The sequence below is a fragment of the Myotis davidii genome, unplaced genomic scaffold (genome assembly GCF_000327345.1).
Source record: "Myotis davidii unplaced genomic scaffold, ASM32734v1 scaffold152, whole genome shotgun sequence".
NCBI classification, from domain to species: domain Eukaryota; kingdom Metazoa; phylum Chordata; class Mammalia; order Chiroptera; family Vespertilionidae; genus Myotis; species Myotis davidii.
The window spans coordinates 1,208,603-1,217,407 of record NW_006283545.1 but is presented as its reverse complement, the minus strand read 5'-3'; the positions used below and the strand labels follow the sequence as shown (position 1 = coordinate 1,217,407).

Sequence of the window (8,805 nt, the reverse complement as noted above, 5' to 3'; positions counted from 1 at the left end):
ACAGGTCGTTATCTCCCGAGGGGTCCCAGACTGCGAGAGGGCACAGGCCGGGCTGAGGGACAACCCCTCCCCCCGAGTGCACAAATGTTTGTGCACCGAGCCTCTAGTATATATATAAAAGCCTAATTGACCATTATGACCAAACGACCGGAATGACCAGAACAACCAGTCGACTAGTTGCTATGACGTGCACTGACCACAGTGGGAGTGCCGCTCAGCCAGAAGCCAGATTCATGGCTGCCAAGCGTAGCTTTGGCGGCAGGACTCTCCCGACTTCGCAGCAGCGCTACCGAGTGGCGGTGTCAGGCTCAGTGGGCTGGGATGAGCACGAGCGGCGTGGCACACGTACCCAGTTCGGGCTCCTCCCTGGCCACCTGCCACTTGGCACATTGCAGGGCCTTAACTAGAAGTCAGACATCCCCTGAGCGGTCCTGGGCTGTGGAACGGCACAGGCCAGGCTGAGGGACCTCCCCTCCCACCCCCACCCATGCATGGATCCGTGCCCCAGGCCTCTAGTCCTATATAAAGAAGTAAACAGGCACCAGTTGAAGTAACGTGGGACAAGTTATTTCAGGCCCCTCCTCCCCACGTTAACCTGCTTATATCAAATAGGAGTGTTGGGTTAAGGACTATGAATAATTTTTGTCCTTTTTATCAAAAGGAACTAAGTGTGAAATCTTATGAAAACTTCAAATAAAAATATGTTTAAGTGATTCAAAGTAAGGAAAAGTTTGAAGTCTATTAGACTGATTGGATTGAGTTTGGTGGTTTTCTTCTGTCCAGTCAAATAAGACATGAAGCTTCCAAATCATATTTGATACTTTTTGTGTACAGGGCCAAGGTTTGATTTGACAGTGGTGTCTGAACACTTCTGAAAAGGTAGTCCCGCCTGTATTAAGTTAAAAGCACATTGGCAAGTGCATGAAAAGTATTCACTTCCAGTGCCTCTGTTGTGACCATTTTGAGGACATCCAGCCAATTCACTCACTGTCTATCCAGCCTCTTTCAGTAGAACTGATTATTCTTTATAAAACTGTATAAATTTTGAAATGGTTTTCTTGTTCAGCTTGTGAAATAAATTTCAAAGTCAGTTAAGTTTTCTTTTACTAAGAAAAATTGTGCGATAAATTAAAAATTCAAAAACACTGTCATATATATGCATGCTAATATTTGTGAATTGAAGACTGACAGTAGAGTCTGGCTCCAATTTCCTTTTTTCTTCCATCTCATATTTTTCAGCCAACCCAGAGCTTGTCCTGCCTACTTAAATCCCCTCCTATCTTCATCTCCAGGACTTGATATTTATTCATCCTTTAAAGCTCCACTCCTGCTACCTCATCAGTAATGCTCCCCCAAACCCCCACCCAATCACCATATCTGGAAATCTAGAATCCTCTAGCATTTACTTTGAATTGCCCAAGGGGCACTTAATAGTTTTGGTAATATGTTCTCTATTTGATTTTAAGCTCTTGAGGGCAAGGAGTGTGGGCTAGTAATTATTTGTATCCCTATCAATGCCTAGCAGAATACGTATGTATATACAATATTGCTTATATCTGTTGAATGAGTGAACTAGTTAATTTATAAAAGAAATAAAGTGGCTTCCACAGTTATTTTGTATAGGTTATTTCTGATATTACCTGATGCTTCACCAAATCTGCAGATACTTATATACTCTGTTAAATGGGTTTTTTTACTATCCTCTTATCTCTGCTGTGATTTACTGCAGTAGAACACTACAGAAAAACTTTTCATATCATACTGTATTTTAGTCCTTTTAGCAGCCTCCTCCTTTCTACGTCAAAACACTCAGCTGTTACCATCAATTTAAAAACCATTCAACTAATGATACTGCTCTGTTATTCTCTTTTATCACACTCTTCCTTTACCCAATATTTTTGTTTCACCCAGTAATAACTATTTCCTGACCCTTCGCTTATTTCCGGTGTTCTCTTTAATCTTAAGGTTAGAATAGCTCCATCATAATTTATTTATATCCCTCACTTTGCTTCCAGAAACATCTTCGCGTCCCTTCTGGTAAAATTATTCTTTAATTGTAGATAAGGGGGCATTACCTATGGTCTCCTAAACACACTAGCTGTTCTGAATTTGCAACTCTCGTATTCCACTTTTATACAACACTTAACTGGCCAGTTTATCACTAGTCACATGTAAATAATTTCTAGCTAGTAATTGTTCATTTTTAATGTATTAGTGCACTCAATATTGACTGAATTTTATGCTTTTTGTCGAAAATATTTGTGAAGCTATATCAGACAGATCATAGAAATGGTATACACTTAAATCAGACTGTAGGTAGTAAAGTAGTAAAGACTTGGGCTTTTGACATAATTTCTAAGGAACTTAATAGAAAGTAAAGTGGTAGTTAATATGGCTGGCCTATTTATCATTGTTTTTTGTTACTGTATTCATCAAATTATCATTAATATATTCTACTTTTTAAAAAATCTGATATCCAAAATTTCATTTCAATGATTACTTTAATGGTTTTAATCATAGTGATAGCTAACTTGGAACTGCCAGGCACATAGGGTTGTATTTTGCCTTGTTGCACTAAGTGGAGTATAATTTTTATTGAGATATACTATAACTTTTCATCATCGGGGTTTTTTTTCATTCAACATGAATTACAAGGTCGTATATAAAATTTGAAGTGTTTTGTAGTATTTCACCTATTGCTAGTTGGTAACTCCTATCCTAAACTAATTCAAAATAGTTTTCTTATGCCATAGTAAAATTTCCTAGGAAATAAATCTCTACAGAAATTTTCTTTGGGAGTATCCCATTGGAGATGTGAAATAGCCCTGGGGACCAGTGCTAAACATATTTAAAAGATGCTGGAGCTATTTCAAAGCTTTAATTTGACTTATTTCCTTAAATATCTGATAGTGCTGCTGCCCTGCAGTTTATTTTAATTATACTGGGTAATTTAGAATCGTTTGGTAGTGCTTTAGCTGTCCTTGGTGAAGGATGTTTTGGTTTCCTAATAACTGTTAAATTAAATAAGATTGAACTCTCAGAAGTGAACCCTAAAAGTTGATTTAATAGGGCCTGTTCTGTCAAGTTATGTTATTTTATTATGTATTGATGGTAGCATGATAAATTATTCTGGTATTTTGGATCTGATTATATTTGTGTGAAAGATTACCTTGTTTACTAGTTTTGCTTACTAATATCAGCGTTTCCTCATGATTACATGTTTTTTTGTTTTGATACACTTTCTTAACGTCTGCTGAACTGTATAAGAGAAACTGAGCAACAAAGAGTTAAATGACTTAATTCTGGCTACTTGGGGAACTCTAACCAAGCTGGACCACTAAATTAAGGGGTTTTTCCTCTATGTTAGTGATTTTTAAATTGCTGATTGTATGTAATAACTGAGTCAGGAAATCGCACTATACAACCAGCTTTTTATATATTTATTTATAGTGAAAATATCAAAGTGCATTGTATGTATTTAAGGCAATTGTTGTTCATGAAACTTACGTTCAATTATATATGTTTATATGTGGATATGGTCATGTAATGTTAAATGACTAGAGGCCCGGTGCATGAAATTCATGCACTTGGGGGAGGGGGTCCCTCAGCCTGGCCTGCACCCTCTCTCAGCCCGGGAGCCCTTGGGGGATGGGGAGTGGACCTAAGCCATCAGTCGGACATCCTTAGTGCTACCACGGAGGCGGGAGAAGCTCCCGCCACTGCCGTAGCGTTCGCCAGCCGTGAGCCCGGCTTCTGGCTGACCAGCGTTCCCCCTGTGGGAGCACTGACCACCAGGGGGCAGCTCCTGCATTGAGCGTCTGCCCCCTGGTGGTCAGTGCACGTCACAGCAACCGGTCATTCCAGCGTTCGGTCGATTTGCATATTAGCCTTTTATTATATAGGGTTTTCTTCCTGTGGATTGTATTCAGAAAGGTTTGAAAACCACTGCACTAGGCTCTTTTCCATATATTTGATATTGTTAGGAAAAGAGAACATCAAAGGAAAAGCATAGTTAAATCTTTAGAAAATACTTAGTGTTATAAGTAGTTTACTGTTTTATGCAAACTTTTGGACATTGATTATTAAATCTTTTTGAATAAAGCCCTTATGGAATATATTTTGTGGTTTATATCTGGGTGGGAGAATTTCAGGCAAGTTCCTTTTACTTCCTTTAATACCTTTCTGAATTGTCTGCAGTTTGCCGTTAACATATATTATTATATGGTTACTAGAGGCCTTATACACGAAATTCGTGCAAGCGTAGGCCTTCCTTCCCCTGGCTGCTGTCACCGGCTTCCCTCCAGCACCCACGACCCGAGCTTCACTCTGGCTGCCAGCAGGCACCTGGGACCCAGGACCTGAGCTTCCCTCGCAGCTGTAACTTCATCCGGAAGGTCGTCTGGTCTAATTAGCATATTATGCTTTTATTATTATAGACTACAGGCCCAGTACACGAAATTCATGCACTGGGGGGATGGGGGGGTACCCTTGGCCCGGCCTGTGCCCTCTCGCAGTCTGGGAGCCCTTGGGGGATGTCCAACTGATGGCTAAGCTGGCAGTCGGACATCCTTAGCACTGCTCCGGGGGTGGGAGAGGCTCCTATCACACTGCTGCGCTCACCAACTGTGAGCCCGGCTCAGGGCTTCTGGCTGAGTGGCACTCCCCCTGTGGGAGTGCACTGACCACCAGGGGGAAGCTCCTGCATTGAGCGTATGCCCCCTAGTGGTCAGTGCACGTCATAGTGACCAGTTGTTCCACCATTCAGTTGATTTGCATATTAGCCTTTTATTATATAGGATAATCAGAAAAAGAAATGTTTAACAGACTGACAGATCTCAGAGGGGAGGGGTGGTATGGTGGGGACAGGAAGAGACAAGAACTTATGTATATTTGTATATATAGCCTTGAACACAGACAATAGTGGGGTAAAGGCCTGGGGTGGGGCAGGGGCTGGGTGGAGGGTGACACAGCAGGGGGAAATGGGGGCCTTCTGTAATACTGTCATCAATAAAAACTATGTAGTAAAACTTTTGAGGAAAATGTCTATTTAGTCTGTTATTAAAGTTTACACATAATATTCAATGTGGTTTAGTGTATTTTATGTTAAAGGATTGTTGCTTTAAAAATAAAAAGTCATGAATACAACTTGCGACCTTAGAAAAAAGGGGCCAGTAAATTCTTTAGGAGGAAACAAGCAGAAAGTGCCTAAGACTATACATATGCTGAAAGAGATAAAGCAACAAAGTAATTGAACAGATGGGGAGAAAGGAACCTGCATTCTTGTCCTTTGTTTTGCCCTTTCTCTGTGTTTTAGCTTCTTTGAAGTGAGTGTTAGGAACATATTAAGCATGCTTCCTTAAAACACAGCTTCATGGAAGAAAACTGCTTTGTAATTATCAGATTTAATCATTGCTTATTACTTGTGATTTGCTTCATTTATTGGGAACTCCTGGGATTTACTCTAATTTTCTTGTTTAATTGTATAGCTAGTAAAACATAAGATTGCATCCATAAAATTTAGGCTTGCAGATAAAACAAAGGTTTTATTGATAACAACTTGTTAAGACAAACTTAAATGAAGTTTGCATTAATTTTGTTAACATTATAAATATTGTGGTTATTCTAGAGTATTTTTACTTAAATAATCAGTTGGGTATTTTTCCTGCTTGACAGTATCTGATTGCAAATAATGCATTTAGTTTCTTGATAAATGCTACATTTGCTTAATTTTTATAGTATATTGAGCTTACACAATGTACTATGTTTTATTATTTGTAAGTAACCAAAAAAGTGGCCCACTCAAGTTTATTAAATGGCACAACTGCAAATATCATACATGTTTATATGGGTAGATTACAAGTTGGTAGTAAAAACATTATGCTATTTAGTTTGCATATTCCTTCATGTCTACTTTCTCTTAGATTCTAAATTAGTCTTTTAGACACTTTACCAGCACAATGCTATAATCTTTTTAGTCAGATTTCTGACCAATTAAGAATGGTTATTGTAAATAATCTCATCAAGTTTTTTTTTTTTTTTAGAGAATAGAGTTTAAGATAATATTTTTGGGTGATCCTGAAAATTAACCTGAAGTAGGGAATTATCTGAGTTGTAAACATCTTTTCTGTTTTTAATGTAATTGTCATGATACATCATTATGTGATTTACATAACTGCTCCCATTTTTATAAATAAAATTTACTATCATCCAGAGCAGTGTGTTTCCACAAATAGGACAGATTTGGGGTGGTTTTGTTTAAAGGAGTTTTGAATCATGTTATTGGAGACAAGAATTTACCACTGTCTGCCTACATCTGATATAAGCTATTACCTTATTTAATATGGTGTTAATCGTGAACCTTCCCCCTACCTTATTTCTTCTGGCCTTTAAATTTTTACATTAGCAAAAGAGAATACACTTTGTGTAGTCAGAATACCAACAAATGTGTTGGTTTTGTTTTTTTTTTCCCAAAAGATTTCAGAATTCTCTAAACTATACTCTGAAAAAGCATATATAAAATTGATATTTCAGTTCATCTTTTAAATAATAAACTCAGGCCTGAGAGTATTATATAATCCAGATTTATGAACATTTGCCAAAGCAGTTTAAAGATAGAATGTATTAGGTTTGGTTTTCTCTGACTTCACCTAATGTTATCTAAACCTGTTTTATGTCACTGGTGCCCATGGTCACATACATCTTTCATGAAGTCTTTTCAGTTTGGCAACCATATCACTTTACAAGCAAATGAGAAATGACCAAACAAGGGGTAAAAAGTAAGTCTTCTTGCCCTGCCAGTGTGGTTCAGTGATTGAGCATCTATCTATGAACTGGTAATGGTTCAATTCCCAGTCAGGGCATATCACTTTGTTATAATTACCTATGTCCAAGTTTAATTATTTAATTTATATATAATTTGCCTTCAGATTTATATCAGCTATAGATATAGTACTCTAAATAGTATATAATCTGAGGAATCTTAACTTTCTGTTCTAAAATAGATGTCTGAATTTAAGATTAGTTTCAACTCTGAACTTGCAAATATTTTCAAATCACAGAAAGGCTTGTAATTCAGGTTAGTACAGTTTAAGATGCCTACTTAACAAAAATATAAAAGGTAAACATAGGCTGCTTTAAACATTTGTTAAAATTTTGTTTATATAAACATCTTATATCATTTGAAGTGAAGATCATATTTTCCCCCATAATTTCATAGACAAATAGACCATGAAGTTGGAAGGTCACTTAGAAGTAAGCTGACCATTCCCATTCCTTGTGTGATGTGGTAATTAATTCTTGGTAATATCTGCAGAAGATAATCATCCTGTTACTGCTCATCACTTCCAGTAGTGGCTAGCATTCTGCCTTATTAGGATAGACTTCTTGTTACACAGCTGTAAGCCTTAGAAGGTTGAGTCACAAATTTGGAGTTCATGACATTCATCCTTTGGCCTCTCTCTTTTGATTGATCTTCCCCTTTATTGTCTTTCCTTTTGTTAACACAAGATGGTAAAATCAGATGTTGTCTGGGACTTCCTGGTGAAGAGGAAGAGGAGAATCTGACAATAAAAAGAAGTAGGTGAAAAGTAGGAAGAAGTGATGAATAGCAAAAGGAAACATTAAGAAAAATAAGAAAGGGTTGAATATAGTAAGGAGTAATTAAGGATCTTATGCTTTCTATTCCTGAATAATCACTTTCTATCATCATGAGCTAAAGAGGAAAAATTAAGCCACTATTAAAGTTGGCCTGAGATTTGTTTGAATCTTAGTTCCTGTAAGGGCATAAACCATAACAGTTTTATCACTAAATTATGTAATCTTTGGAAGAATTACCTCTCTCTGTTACTTTCCTCGTATATACATACTAGAGGCCCAGTGCACAAAATTCGTGCACTGGGTGGGAGGGGGGGGGTCCTTCAGCCTGGCCTGTGCCCTCTCGCAGTCCAGGACCCCTCGCTCTGTACCACCTGCCTGCTCACTGCTCCTTACTGCTCAGCTCGCTGCTCCTTAGTGCTGCTGCTACCGCAGAGGCAGGAGAAGCTCCTGTCACTGCCGCTGCACTTGCCAGCCATGAGCCTGGCTTCTGGCTGAGTGGCACTCCCTCTGTAGGAGAGCACTGACCAGCAGGGGGCAGCTCCTATGTTGAGCATCTGCCCCCTGGCGGTCAGTTCATGTCATAGCGACCAGTCATTCTGCCGGTCCTTCAACCCTTCGGTCAATTTGCATATTAGGCTTTTATTATATAGGATGGACCATACCTATGTTTTTGTCTTTTTGATAGAGATTCATCTGAAGTTTTAGGACTATGTCTGGCACAAAATAAATATTCACTAAGTGCACTTTACTTCCATCATCAGATTGCCTAGGAATATAAGTGACTTAGGGGGAAGAACATTATTCATTTTATTTACTGCTATATCTTCAGTACCCAGAAGAATCCTATCTAATAAAACAGAAACATGGTAATTGGTGTACGACCGCTACCCTTCCCATTGGCTAATCAGCGAGATATGCAAATTAACTGACAGCCAAGATGGTGGTAACCGCCAACAAAGATGGTGGTTAATTTGCATACTCGCAATGATGAGAGGCGAAAGGAGAAGGACTGAAGAATGGTGATTGGCAACCCAGGCAGCAGGCAAGAGTTGGGGGGTGGGCAACGGCTGCCATTCCCCACCCCACAGCGGGTGATAGCCATGGGAAAGCTGGGGTTGCCGGCTGGCCTGCGGCCCTGATCGCCATGGCAATTGTAGGGCAGGAGGGCCTGAGCACAGGCCAGGCGGCAACCACGAACCCTGCCATGGC

General features: G+C 39.1%; 1 protein-coding gene across 5 annotated transcripts in view; it reads left to right on the top strand.

Annotated features, from left to right (window-relative positions):
- Positions 1 to 8,805, top strand: part of CDK8 (cyclin-dependent kinase 8) — a 161,170-nt gene that overhangs the window by 105,145 nt on the left and 47,220 nt on the right. The gene's annotated exons all lie outside the window — the stretch shown is intronic.